The sequence below is a fragment of the Stegodyphus dumicola genome, chromosome 2 (genome assembly GCF_044657685.1).
Source record: "Stegodyphus dumicola isolate Sdum_Otavi_A_Nest chromosome 2, ASM4465768v1".
Classification (NCBI taxonomy): domain Eukaryota; kingdom Metazoa; phylum Arthropoda; class Arachnida; order Araneae; family Eresidae; genus Stegodyphus; species Stegodyphus dumicola.
Genome location: NC_140769.1, coordinates 73,629,807 through 73,645,266, shown reverse-complemented (window position 1 = coordinate 73,645,266; position 15,460 = coordinate 73,629,807). Strand labels below are relative to the sequence as shown.

General features: G+C 35.2%; 1 long non-coding RNA gene across 1 annotated transcript; it reads left to right on the top strand.

Moving 5' to 3' along the window:
- Positions 1–1,310: 1,310 nt before the first annotated feature.
- On the top strand, positions 1,311–8,124 carry LOC118192990 (uncharacterized). The gene is made up of 3 exons (XR_004758862.2): positions 1,311–2,113; positions 7,055–7,227; positions 7,330–8,124. It is a non-coding gene; the product is annotated as an uncharacterized LOC118192990 (long non-coding RNA).
- Positions 8,125–15,460: the final 7,336 nt, after the last annotated feature.

The following is a 15,460-nucleotide window of genomic DNA, read 5'->3' as shown; positions in this document are numbered from 1 at the left end:
ATTGATTTCGCTGAAGAAAATAATATTGAACTGAGGTCATCTAGAATCATTAGTGATCTAGAAAAGGCAGCTATAAATGCTCCGCGCACTCAAAATGCTGTCGAGGATTGGCACAGAAGATGGGAGACCTTAATTGAACGGGTCCATGTCGGCGTTTATAACATCATAAAAGGATTTCAAAAAGAACAGGAGCATGTGGAATACCAAGTTGAATGCATTCTTCGCGGAGAACAACAACCAAAACGTAGGAAGGTAGATGATGACAGAGAAAGGAGAATTATGACTGTTGTGGACGATCGTGATAATCGACCTGTGATGGAATATCTTCGTGCTATCGCTCACAATGTGTCACTGTAAATATGTCGTTTGCATGTGTGATGTTTTCTTTTTCTTAATAAAGAGAATTTTATAAATCTTCATTTCAAATTTTAACGGTCATTTCAATTTGTTAAAAATTATTTTAAGTAATGACATAATTTTTATGATTTTTTTGATTTAAACTTTTAATTAGTAATATGTACTAGTTAGTTAAAAATTTTATTTTATTAAGCTAAATTGAGTGTTTATATTTAGATATTAACTTGTCGGGATTTTGACCCTGTCGGTATTCTGGACACTCGGGATTTTGACCCTGTCGGGATTCTGGCTTGTCGGGATTCTGACCCTGTCGGGATTTCGACCGTGTCGGGACTTTGGATTGTCGGGATTTCGGCCCTGTCGGGGTTTTGGACAGTCGGACTGTCGGGATTCTGGCTTGTCGGGATTTCGGCTGTCGGGATTATGACCCAGACCCATCTGTGTGAATAGATTTCCTTCACTGGAGTTGGCATGATTTTTTTCATGTGACGTGAATATTAGTCAGTTCTCCTTAAAAAGTCCACTTAGACAAATAGTCCTCGCGGCCTTTCAATCATCTAAAGACTTCAAGTAGACAGTAGTAGTGTGCTTTGCTGTAATCCGATAAATCCAAATCTATGCTGCTAAGTCACGATAAATCCCAATTCCTATGCATGCGGATCATGATGTTGAAAGGTTTGTGAAACATTGGTCCATGAATGGCTCACAAAAAGCAAAAAAAGCAATGTCTTGGACAAAATAACTCAAGGAATGATTGTAAGGAATTCAAGATATTACTCCAGAACAAATGGAAAACGTCAATTAAATCCGAACCTAGGTCAGAGTTTCTTCTTCAGAATCGCAAGCTTGATTGAACCTATGGTTTTTCGTGGTCGCAGTAAGCTTAAGTAAGTTAATAAAGACTACTTTAATAAAGAAAAATAACTACAATTCAGTTTTTCGCCATTTAAGCAAGCATTTATCGCGTGAAAGGATGAACAGTCTACGGCGTCCACCGATGGCCAAGAGAAGAAATCTAAGGAAACCTCCGGCCCGTATCGTGGCGTGACTCTTTCTGGAAGGACAGATCGCTAACAGAAATCAATTTATTACTTCTCACTCCCGTGAGCATGCACCTCTTCCTCAACTCGCAGAAAAAGACTCTGTCATTTAATGACCCTCGACGCAGGAAACGGGGGTCATGGTTAGGAGCGCGCGCAGCATTTCCATCCCAAGAAAATAGGTATATTGAACCTTTTTTTGACAGAATCTCCCTTTGTAGAGCAGAATATTTACTGCCAGGTCACGTGATACGGGGTGTGGCACCCACAGGTAGGCACGCGAACGCCGTGTTGGTAAACCTTAGCCGCACCCTTCGTCGATAGCAGCAATTATCAAATCCAGAAGATTTTTCGGGGTCTATTTTTAATAAGTTATTATGGCCTCCTTTCAGCCCATGGGTTTTTTTTTTTTTTTTTTTTTTTTTTTTGTTGCCTTCACTTTCGATGGTGCTTTATTGTCGACCGAACTCTTTATTGATGGAGATACAGCGGCATAATCTTTTTAGTGGGTGTCATGAGCGTGATTAGTCAGAGAAGGATTCAGAATGAATACGCCCTTGGGGATTTAGAAGACCGATTCTTGAGTCTCCTGCCTTCACAAATGGCCTAATTTGGGAGTTCGGGAATTCGTTTAACTGAGAAGCTTGCTTATCGACAAACGTTTAACCTTTACGATGCAAACATGTCTGGAATCAGTAAAGGAATGTTTCCAACAGGTTTGAAATATTTTAGTCATTTCTCTTTCCACACAAGAAAAGAGATAACTGTGTTTTATCAAAACTTTACTTAAAATGTTTAGTATTGTTTGTTCATTTTATGGTTGATGGTCTATATTAAAATACGAAATAAAGAATGCATTGTAGTTTGGTTACAAGTATTCGTAAAAATCTAATTTTAACAAAGTAGCAAAGCATTGGCACGTGACTTGTTACCTAAGAAGTTCACGCGTCTATGCGTAAAAAAATTAAATTCGTTTTGAAAGACAGGTACGTAGTCCCTCATTTCAGGAGTAAACATAAAAAAAAACTTCTTAACCGATAAGAAGAAACTTGTACTTAATCAGGAAGTTTAAAACTAGTTACTAAAGAATTTTTTGTTCGTTTTCTCATTACTTAAATGTTAAGAGCATAATTTATAATGTAAACAGGAGATCGCAGCACATTTGTAGGTAAGTTACAGGTTGTGAAATCTCTAACCTGAAAAGATGGTTATTTATCAAAAATATGTCGATGATTCCTAACTAATATTATAAATGCGAATGTGAGTTTGTTTGTTTGTTACGCTTTCACGCCTTAATTACTTAACAGATCATCATGAAATTTTCAAGAAATATTTTTAATATATTAGAAAAGGTTATAGGCTATAAAATGTAACTTGATCTGTTGAATCTTAAAGTATACAATAGGTTTTATAGCTTTAAATGATTGTCGTTGTATAAATATTAAATATTGAAAGTTTCATAACGATAAGTTAAACGATGTAAAAGTTTTTCTGCTCGCGCAGGCGCGTGGCTTAAACCACGCAAACATTTTATAGACAATAAATATTAGTAAAAATTTTATTTATAAACTTTTATAATATATCAAAAATATTTCTTGAAAATTTCATGATGATCAGTTAAGTAATTAAGGCGTGAAAGCGTGACATTGTAACATTTATTAATTAAGCGTTTATTAATTTTTATTTGTTTAGTTTAATTTATTACTTAAAATCCTTCAGATTTTCTGGCTTTTGGCTCTTCTTTCAAAAACATTTTTCAGTCATTAGGAAATATACGTAGCAGTTTTACTAGATTTCGTGGCGATACACTCCGCGTATATACAAAATATCCGCGGCTTATTGGTATTGAAGAAGGGCAGTATTTACTGAAATATTTCGCGGAATGTATTTTTAAAATTCACGCGGAGTTGAAACCTTTTCATCAGGAGCTGATAAAGTCGCATTTACTCTCGATAATTCGGCAATAAATATATGGGCTGCGCTGAAACTTATTTAAGGACATCAATGCGAGCGAAGCCGCGGGTGAAAGCTAGGCGATCATATAAATTAAAATTGATTTCGAAAAACGTGGACAAGCTATCCAAACCGGAAGTATTAGGGATTTCAATAAACTGTAATGTAATGTTGTCATTCTATGAATTCGTTTTTTTAGTCAAGATGCTGGGAAGAAAAGTGCCAAATACCGCTTATTTTGAGTCTTGCCATAAAAATTTCTTTTTTTTTTCCAATGCAAATACGTATGTATACAAAGTTCTTTATCTAAACTAAATGAAAAGTAAGTTTGGAATGGAAATTTATTTCCTTGCAAATATATTCAAAAATTATATTTTCGAAAATGATCTGTGTAAAATTAGATGAAACTTATTTAAGGACATCAATGCGAGCGAAGCCGCGGGTGAAAGCTAGGCGATCATATAAATTAAAATTGATTTCGACCCATTTTTTTTTTTTTTTTTTTTTAAGAAATTTTCCAAGAAACATTTTCTATTTGAAATTGAGTTATCCAGAACTGCTCCGATCTAGCTGGCTAAGCGAAGCAAGTATTGGAAGGCGAAAGCATCAAACTGGAATATGCCACTGAATACGTGAACTCTTGCTCGAAACATATAGAGTCTTTATAACCGACATTACATCCGCATTAAAGTACAGATTTGCCTGTTCCTGTGAGATAAATTACAGTTAAGTTCAATAAATTCCGTGAAATTAACTTTTATGCCTAAGTTGCTAATAAAATCAAGAATGTGTGGTTGTTTGTCAACTTGTCTTCAACTGGTAATGCACTTCGTGTCCAAGGTTATCTTTCCATGCATAAAATCATGGATTTCTCAGAAAATGTGAATTATAATTTTATGACTTAGTGTGGAATGACATGTAACATCATAATACATAAATACAAAGGGAAAAAATTAAGAATATGGTATAAAACTGTAGCACGAAACAATAAAAATTGTAATAATATATTAGACGTAGAGTTCAGGGGAAAAAAAGAAGTATGAAAAAAATAAAGTTTATGAATGCAATATGGAATGGGATTTCCTCTGTCTTGTTACCTATATGATAATGAGATTTCATCATGGCAATAATGTTGTTAAACACAGTTTGGGGAATTATGTTCCACTCCATCAACAATGTGGTCTTTAGGGCTTTTGCTTATTTCGAAGAAAGATGTCTCCATGCAATTTCTTTTAGAAGGTAGTCCTGTAAATTCTCTACGGGGTTAAAATCCGGAGATTTTGCTGACCGCGTTATTTGCTCAGTGTCCTCACTTTCAAGAAAATCGTCTCGAGGTTTGCTCATTGAAGAGCAGCATTATCGTCAATTAATATGAAGTCAGATTCATAGGCACCTCTAAAAAGTCTCACAAGAAGATCCTAGGACCTTATCCCGATATCTCTGGCCGATCGAAACTTGTAGGGTCGAACATCTATCGACCTGTATTTCCCCTATGCCGTCGCAATTGCAGTGTCGAAAACAGTCACTTTTCACAGTGTTCGAAGGAAGATTTCGAGATCCTGATTACCTCCAAATGTAAACAAACACATTTAGAATCAGATGTTAAACTAAATTTCAACTTATCAGTAAAGAGAACATGGGACAATTTTTGTTCATTCCAATTCTGATGTTCTTTGCACCAATTAAAGAAATCATTCTTTTGTTGTAAAGACAGCGAAACACATACCTTTATCTTTTTAGCATAAAGGCCTTTTTCTTTAAACCTTCTATATACAGTTTGCAGGGATACAACAGTTCTAGTGGCGGTTGAAGCACTTTATATTCGTTTACGACATTATCCAAGCCTATTTAAAACAGATCCAGAGTTCTAAAATTTTTCCATAGCACAGAGACTGTCTGTCTGAAAATGTTCACACATCTCACTGCTTCCATAACTGACTACCCTGATTTTTAACGGCCAATGATTCGCCACTTCATAGTTCATTCGCCACACCACTTCTTCCAAAAGATGCTTGAGCCGTAAAAAAACTTTTTGAGTTAACACACACTGGAATCAAACTCTGTATTACGGAAACTGGCTGAGATATTCTTTTTGCGCAAAACAATTTACTATCAGATGAGGTAATACCTTGACTCGCATATCAGGAACCATTTGATCACTTTCGATTGGATAATGCTAAGCAAACTTGTCTTTCACATAGTACCCGCAAAAATGAGTTACATCGATTGAATATTTCAGGGAATAAAACTATATTCGGGTATATAATGATAAATTTGTTCATGCGCGTAATTTTCAGATCTTATTGCTTCCTTTACATTATCTGGCTCCGAAAACGAAGAATCATTCAGAGGGCATGACTCTTTTTGAGTAATTGTAAATATAATTATAACTGCGTGCATTAACTTATTAAGCTATAAGATAAATGACGCACTACGAAAATAATTCTAAACATATATTTTGACCTACCAATGAGTGAGTATATATAAGACCGCTGACCATTACTTCGTCCTGAATTCGATTCCCAGTGATGTTTCTTTAGCTTTTATCAATCTATAATGTGAATATAAGCTAGTATTCCTTAAAAGAACTTATATTTTTCCCAAAGCTATCCATTATACTGCAGATATCTCTTGCGTGTTTCTTTAAAATAAATTAACCTCAAACTTAACAAGTGCTTTTATTAGCAGTTTGGCAAACTGAATGTGCACTGATGTAACTTAAAACTAACTGTGAAAATTGACTTAAAAAGCAACATTGCGGTTTTATACCTTGGCAAAACTTTAAACACCTTGCATCACGTTTAAGAAGGATTGCTAGTTGCTAACAGACGTCAATCAGGCGTTTAATCCTATTATTGCGATCTGATTCGGATTCCACATTTTCCATGTACATGTTTAGGCATGTTATATTATCATAAGCGCCAATCACACGTTTCATTCTGTTGGTGTGAAGTGATCCGGATTTCACATCTTCGTTACATGTCTATTTATTTTGCACTCCTGATGCAGAACGCCTTTTGCTCTAATGGCATGCCAAATCCGCTACGTGATTGCACTGAATACATATTCTTTACTAGAATTTTCTTTTAGTTCAACAATTCCCGTTAGAGCACGACAGTTTCACCCACGGTACTTTCTGACTGAATTTTATAAATCTAATCAAGGTTTTGTTGAGCCATTTTCCATCATTTCGAATCGTGCTATTATGTTGTATGATTCACTCTTGCTTTCGTTCATCTTATTTAAGATTTGTTACACGAAGTATTTCATCACACATTTTTACATTTTGTGTTCGTACTTATGTATTTGGTCTTAATATTTAGTTTACGTTTTTAGATATTAGATGTTTACATTTAGTTTATTTATTTTTATTACATTTTTTTAAGGCTAGCTATAGCCATTTAAGCTTTGCCCAGTACTGAGGACAGAATGGTGGACATTTTATTATGGAGGCACCTAATAGGCGGCCACCGTTACCTGCTATAAAAGGACAGATAATTTACATCCATACCTTCTCCAGGTTTCAAGCCCAGGCCCTTCAATACCGCAGTCAGAGTCACTAACCCCTTTCCTGTCTGGGCGACTATTTTTATTTAGATGTTAAAATTTAGTTTATTTGTTCTTAGTATATGTTTATACTTATATTTACTATTCAGCGTTTTCTAGTCCTTGCATCGTTTGTATTATGAATTTATATTTTCCAGATGGACTTAGAATACCAGTATGAGAATAAGCCTATGCCTCTGAATGAAGATATGCTGAACGTCCTCGATTCCGTTTGAAATTCTAAAAATATGGATTATAGGCCTAACAAGTATCCATTCCGCCGAATCACAGTTGGAAACGAAAAGAAAAAGATAATACTCTCAAGAAGAAAGTAAATATTTGTAAATACAAAAAAGGGTTTGTAATTGATATACGAAGACCAAGAATTATTTTTCATTTATCAAATGACTCATAATTACTTTTTCTTTTTCAGCGCAATGGATATTGACTAAAGATGCCCTCCCAAAGAAGCTGACACATATTGGCAACAATGTCTTTGTTATACGCACGCTTTTCAATGGAAAAATCATGCGTATCAGCAAGTACGCCAAGTACAGGAGTTTATATTGTCCAACTCACAATATTGTGAATTTAGAGACATCGTGTTTAGAATTCTTCTCTTAATACATCCCACATGACTTAGCCACAATGCATCTGCAACTGTACAAGAATTTCAGTGCTGAGTATGATGGTTCTCACTTCACGCTAATGCAAATGTCACTTATTCGTCTACCAACGTTTGAACTTTGGTCAAGCCTACGAAAACATATCGGAGTAATCTATTAATGACGAAAAGCTTCCAGAACCCTTTGACATTTTGGGAGGAACATTATGTCTACATATTGTTCGTAAGACATAACTAGAAGAGCTGATACAACAAGACAAAATTTGAAGTATCCTAAAATCAAACAGCGCGAACATCTCGTTATTCATAACAAAGGAAATGTTAATTGCTTGGCTCTGAGATTAAATTCCGGCTATATAGCCAGACAACTTTATGGGAACTTATGGGCAAAACAGTGTTATTTATCTCTGCTTAAACCCGCTCATAATATTACAAAAAAGCTGTTAAATCTGTTTGTTCCAAACTAATGCTCTGAAGTGAAAGAAGCAGCTGAAGAGAAAGAATTGAATCAGAAGATTTTTGCCTGCCGATTTGGGAAAAATACACGATGGTATTGAATATTATGAACTTTTAGAAAGTAAATAAAATTACATGTTTATAATAGTTTCTTTGCTGTATGATAATTAAGTTAAAAATAAATGCACATTAAGAATATGAAAACAGTATAAATACGCATGCACATATATTTCCTGTCAATAACATGGATTGTAGAAATGAGGAGTTGTAAATTAAAAGGAAAAGGTATAAATGGTGATAAACTTTCATATTTCGATTACTTAAAACCACTGATGCAGGAACCATGAATCTAATTATAATGTATCGTGATTCAGCATTTCCTTCCAGTTTGGGTGAAATGAGATGATAACAGTTGGAAGATTATATTGGACCGTATTTGGACAGGTATTTGTTCTTAGCAACAACCAAACGATGTGATATCAACAAGGTGCCATCGCGAATGATCTACTCAGATTGGAGCCCATTAATAGTATAACAATAGGTCGGAAGTTATATGGGTGGTAATAGGAACACTTGCCTTAAGAAAGTCAGTTCAGAATCTTAATGCAGTGGTCTCAAATTATATGCGGGACTAAAGTACGATATGAAAGCATCTGGCTCGTCATATGTTTTGGTTAAAAAAATGAGAGTGAATTTTTGTATATAATCATACATCCTTTGGCGAAAAACGTTCAGGACAAAGGTCGTAAAAAATAGAAAAATGCATTTGCCAAGTAATGATCCTAGCTGCTATCAAAGTAGTTGCCTTGTCTACCTATACACAACTGCCAATGTTTTTGGAATCTTGGAAGCAGGGAAACCTTCAACTGCGATGCTTGAAAGCTCATTTCTCATAGCCCGTTGGATGCCTGCAGTAATGTTGATGAAGCTCTCCTTCAGTCACCTTTTCACTCACGGAAATAAGAAAAAATCACAATAAGTTTTGATAGGAATGTGGGATCGCGTCTGGCTCTATCAAATAGTTTAGCAGAAATTCTTCATCTCTCCTCTTTTTCTGTTCACCTGTTAGTGAGAAAGGGACGATTCTTGCAAAAAAGGTTCCGTTTCTCTAAAGTTTTGAGCAAATTCTTAAGATAGACATTACGATTTAAATTGAGTTCTTCTGATATCATACGCACAGTTACTTCTGATATCATACGCGAATAACTACTTTACACTCTTCACGTTTGCTTCGGTTTGTGCTATAGACGGGTGACCAGCTCTGGGATGTTCTTGCACTGATTCTGTGCCTTCGCGAAACCTTTCGTACCACTCGGAGACACGACTTCTTGAAAGTGCCTCGCCTGCATTTGCTTGCTTAATCACGTTCCATGTTTCACTAGGAATTTTTCTCGTCTTGGTGCAAAACTTACTTTTCACTCTTTGCTCACAATGAGCATCCATTGTGTCACCTTAACGAATGTGACACGAAACGTATGTGCTAAGCACAGCTCCACCACCAAGTAAGTTTACGTCGAAACATGGCCAAGGTTATGCCAAGTAAGAATACATACCAGGCAACATAAAAACAACATTTGTTCCTTCTTCGGTAATGCAAAATCAGAAATAAAAATAACTGTCCTGGAACTTTTCTCCCAAAGGATGTATAGATTATAAGATATTTTTTCCCATTTTAAAGCATGCGTGGTGTAATGGTAGCAGACTCGGAGCGAATTCAAAAGATCCAGGTTCGAGTCCCGGCGACGAAACTGCATATTTTTCACATCTCCTTCTTCAAAGAAACCTAATAACTCTATAGTGGCGCCCGAACTAAAAGGTAGTGAAAAATAATTATTTCACCACCCTTTAAAAAGAGGAGAATTTTCACCCTCCTTTTCAACATGGCTTCGTGGTATAACGGTAACACACTCGACGGTCAAGATATATTTAATTCAGCTTTTATTTCAATAAACATGTTGCGGCCACAATCAAATTGGCCCATTAATTGTGCCTATTCCAAAAAGTTAACATTTTAGATAAATTTGCACTAAAAAAGAAGGAGCAGACAGACTGCAGTCCAGCTAGACCAAAGCGTAGAAAGCAAGTGCGTTATGTTCAGGGTGAAATTCAGGCTGAGTTAGTTTTGGTTCTCGATGCATTTTGAAAGCAATTAAGTATTAATTTGTTTCAATGCTTGGTATGATATAGGTTAAAGTTAAACACGGTTACTGATGTCCCAAGCCCTAGAGCAAGAGGGACAAAAATAAACTTTGCCCAGTTTTGTCCCCGTGTGTTGATCGGTAGTATATGCTTCCAGGGATCCCCTCTAGGAGTTGCAGCAGCAGGCGTTCTGCGTCAAGAGTACAAAATAAGTATGGACATGTTGTAACGAGGATGTGGAGTCCGGTTTGCTTCCCCCCACAGAATGAAGCCTGTTAGTAGGATAGCATCCCTAAGCATGTGCATGGAAACTGTGGAATCCAGATGAGGTCACAACAGGGTTAGACGCATGATTGACGTCCGTGATTAACTAGGAAGGAGTTAATCTAAAGGAACTGCAATGCGTCCGTAATAACATAGCAGTCGCACGTGCCCTGAGTCCCTCTGCGATTCTTTTTGTAGGCTCCGCTCACTGTGCGCATCACCGACTCAGTGGCCCAGAAGTAATAATTTACACTAATTTTTAATTCTAAATACCCATAGTTTCTCTTTTTATCCAAGGTCTGAATTGTTGGAAGCACCGTGTATGTATATGAATCTTAAATCTTAGCCTGAATCTTAAATTTTCTTCAATCCTATTTCTAACTCGAAACTTTTGTATAAAATTAATGAGAAGGGAAAATAAGGTTTAACATTAAAACTTAAATTAAAAAAATTTAAGATGTAAGGATTATGTTAATTTTATTAACAGTTCAATTTTGAGTTAAAGTTTCTTTCCTGTCGATTCTTAACATCAACTTACTACTTCCGGCCAGAGCTTAGTTTTAGAATGACGTCTGAATACATAATGAGGAAGAGCGGTATTTAACCGCAAAGTTCTTTAGTCTTAGTGAGAGAGATACCAGGTATTCTGTCTGCATGCATCCGCCTCTTTTAGGCTAATCTCTCGTAAGCTATTATCACGCTCGGCCGTACTTTAGGCTATTGATAGCTTCGTAGTCTATTAACGTTAAGGGGCCAACTTGGTTAGAATCTTGATAGCTTCGGCTATATCTCTTTAGTTAAGATTAGTTTAGTATTATTCTTAGTCCCTTAAGTTCAAAGCCCAAGTGTCGGCTTTATTGATGGAGTTTTGTTAAATATTATTTTGAATAATAAAGGGTTATTTTACCCTTCCTACTTGTTGATTCCTATCAGACGAACTCAAGCGATTATTCGCTTATCAGTTCTTCACGTTCAACAGTAACTGAGAGTTACACAGTGAGGATCTCTACAAAGATAAGACATTTTTTTTCCTTTCTTATCTTCTTATTTTTATTTGTTTTCTTATTCTTACAACCAAAATTTGAAATCTGCGATTACTGAAACCAAATTTATAAATACGGTTTTAAACACACGTCTATAATGAAACCTCTTACGTCGATCACTTCTATAACCGTTATATTTGAGAACAGAAATTTAGGTCCGCATTGAAAACATCTTCTGTAAGACAACTACCTTCTTAAAATACTAAAATCTTTTCGAGCTATGGATGGTTATCTTAAATAGGGTTCACTGCATGTTTATTAAGAACATAAAAATGAAATTAAGCAAACGAAGCGTGAAATAAATATTCTTGAACCTAGTAGTTCGTTTCTCTTTCAAAATAGAAAAACTATGAAACAAAATCATCATTAAAATCTGAAAATATTCAGATTTTAATGATGGCCCAAAAAGGTTAAGTTATCAATAGAGATATTGACAGAGGTGGTCCAGGTGGAATAATAGCAAAATATTTTATACGATATGAGGATCAATGTGCATTAAAACTAACATAGGAACATTATATATATACATATATACATGTACTTTACATTTAAAAAGTGAAAAAATACGTAATGTAATTCTATAAAAATATTAACAGCTAAATCTACTGCTTTTAAATAGTTAACTTGTTAATTATTAACAGACAGATTACATATGAAAGAATAACAGCTTACGTTTTCCTAATGGCAACATAATCGAATGAAAAGTGAAGCATTTACAATAAATCATACAAAATCGCGTTTAGAGATTGATAGTCCATTCGGTCCTTTTAAAAAAAAAAGGAAATGAGTAACAACTTTTTTCCCTTTCCTATTTTTTTTTCCTCACAGCAAGTCTGGAATGGCGAAGGAATAATTTCGAGAAATATAGATAAATACTAAATACGGAACCTTAAATGCTCCTCAGAAAAGTAAGAAAAATCAGACTTGTTTTTCTAAGTTTTCATAACAGTCTGCTTGCATTGTGACAGTCAGTTACATTGTGACCTTACGGTGAGATAGGATTATTAAGTTTCCACATTTGCAGAAATCTCCTGTCTTGTTTAATAATTTTTCTATTAGATTTCAATAATTTTAATCTTTTCATGATTGATGATGTTTCTTTAAAGGCTAAAGATGCAAAATAATGCAATGACACTGGAGAATCATTAGGGATTTTTGAAGCAGGAGATGTGAAATATGCGGAATGCCCTCGCCAGGACTCGAACCTGGACTTCTCGAATACGCACCGATGAGTGTGCTACCGGCTGGAAGGAGAGAGAATACTTTATACACTCCCCCTTTTAAAGGGAGAATGGGTATTAGGGGATTCAATCGCCAAATCCTTGTAGTGACGAATTATTGTCCACCACCTTTTAGTTCGGGCTCCACTGTAGAGTCGTTAGGTTATTTGGAAGCAGGAGACATGAAAAATGGGCAATGCTCTCTCTGGGACTCGAAACTAGACCTCTCGAATATGCGCCGAGTGTGCTACCGTTGCACCACGAAAGCATGCGGAAAGAAGGGAGAAAATACTTATAAGGTAAAAAGAACACATATTCCAATTTTTTAATATGGAATCATTTTTAAGATTCATGGAATTCGAATGTTCTATCTGAATGTACTGTTATGTTTAAACAGACAATCTATTGCACAAAGGCATAAAATTGGATACTATCTATATTGGCTTATTGAAATGATAATATTTTGTCAGAGAGATAAATCTAGTTGATCCTTTAAAACGTAAATTCATTTCAGTACTTCACTTACAAACGCTGCTGAATTGATTAGATACTTCGCTTGCTTAATTAGATTGTTACTGCATGCTGCTTTTGTAGCTGTACTACATTCATAATATTTAAGTTACTGATTCTAGAAAAAGGTACAGTCAGAGTTATTTTGATTTTAATATGTTACTTCTAGACTATTTTTTGAAAGATGTAATAATCATAATCTTATCGATAAGGCGAATTTAGCTCAATGATTCTGCAAACATATCTGATAAAAATAAATATTTTGCGTATTTCAACATATGCTTGAATAAAAATATTTTATATTATTTATTCAAAACGTTGATTTTCTGTTTTGCGCCTGATTCAAAGTCAGCTATTCTTTTAAATTAAAGAAGAACAGAACAACAAGTCTCAATTTTCAATGAAGAAATTCTCATTTCATGTGTGACAGAAAAAGGGGATATTTCACAAAACCAACGTTTTAAATTTACCTCAAAACCCAATGGAAAAAAATAGGCGAGAATTTAAGTCATGAGTAAGGCAAACAGCCCGAACAGTGCCCGATTACGAAGAACTGTTTACCACACTCGTGCTTTTAAAAGTATTTTTTCGGTTAAGCAGGACATTGTTTAAACACAATATTGTTAAACTTCATTATTTCTGCTTTTATTTCCACGTGTTATTCCACGATAATTCTTCACTGATTATCAGTTTGAAAAATCCCACTGTTAGATAACAATAAGCCTATCCGTCCGGAAGCATATTCTTTGCTTTTTATAACGCATACTTTGCTTTATACTCTCAAAAATAGCATCACCAGGGCGGAGAGATGTCCAGCTTCTGCAGAGAACCAATCCCCGATAAGCCGATATCTATTTCGATTGAGTTCAGTCGAAGTATTTGTTTGACCGCAGGAAGTCGGGTAAGCGACATCCCCTTCTGAGATCTGTCTCCACTTGTGGGAGGAAGAAGCTGTTGCAGAAGATAACGCCTACCGCGTGAAAAAGAGATAACTTCCATATTTGATAATGTACGGTTGGGAATCAACGTTTGAACTCTATTTAAAAGTATCCGTTGAACGTGTGTCCGTTCACTGTGTGTGCTAAGATTCAGAATAACAAGAATAGTTCCTCAAAAACGCAGTTAAGATTAATTCTTAGGAAACCAGTTTTAACATGTAGGCTGTTAGGTTAATAGGGAAAAATGTGTACATTCAATTTTCAAGTCATTTGATGTCTGAACTACAGAAGTTCATCATTGAGCAATTCTTTCAATTAATCGTTTTAAAAAAATTTCAGCTGTTTGTAGAAGATTTCCAATTTCCAACTTAAAACGTTTGCTATAAATCTTATCTGAGTTAGCAGCAACTTAGTAACGTAGCCTCGAGAGACAAAACGCAGTCTTAAAATCTAAAAAACTCAGTTTATACACACGCGAGTTGACTTGTATTCTGGAGTGGAAATGGAAAGAAGAAGTAACAGTATAAAAGTTATTTTTTCCCTCCTTTCTGCATGCCTTTGTGGTGTAATGGTAGCTCACTCGGCGAGAATTCGAGAAGTCCAGGTTCGAGTCCCGGCGAGGGCATTGCGTATTTTTCACGTCTTCTGCTTCAAAATAACCTAATGAGTCTGCAAGTAAAGGTCTAAATTATATAATTTGTTGATTAAAGTAATAAAAATCCTAAAAATTCACGAGATTCTTGAGGTGGTTATGGAGTAAATAGTCAAAATTAGCGAAAGAGACATGTATTTGCAAGAAGAATTTCTCGGTGGAATGTTTATGTTAACATTACATCTATCTATCTATCTATATATGTATAAGGGACAAAGAGAACCATAAATGAAACTATAGCACAAAAAACTAATAACTAAATAACGTTTAGTTACACTTTTTTTAAATTTACACTTTTACACTCATGTTCATATTTATCTTTATGTACCAAAAATAATGCTATTCCATAAAATATCCAATCGATACGGAGATCGAAATAAGTATTTGTGCAGAGAATGTGTGAAGGACAAGCCTAATAAACATTACGCAGTCAAAAATGACCACATTGTTTCTGCTATGTAAATCAAGAGGATAGATCATCTGAAAGAGTGAAAAGTGAATATTTCAGTGAACTTTCGGCAATGCAGCATTTGATTTAAATGTCTAAGGACTAAAAGAAGTTTGTCTGAAGAATCACTGCGAGAATCTGTGAAATGGCAATCATCGGTCGTTTAGAAGCTTTGCAGACAATCACAGAAGCAGTGAGATGTTTGAATTTTTAAAGACACACACGCTCTACTCTATAGAAACAATTTCAGAATTCTGGAACAACTGCTT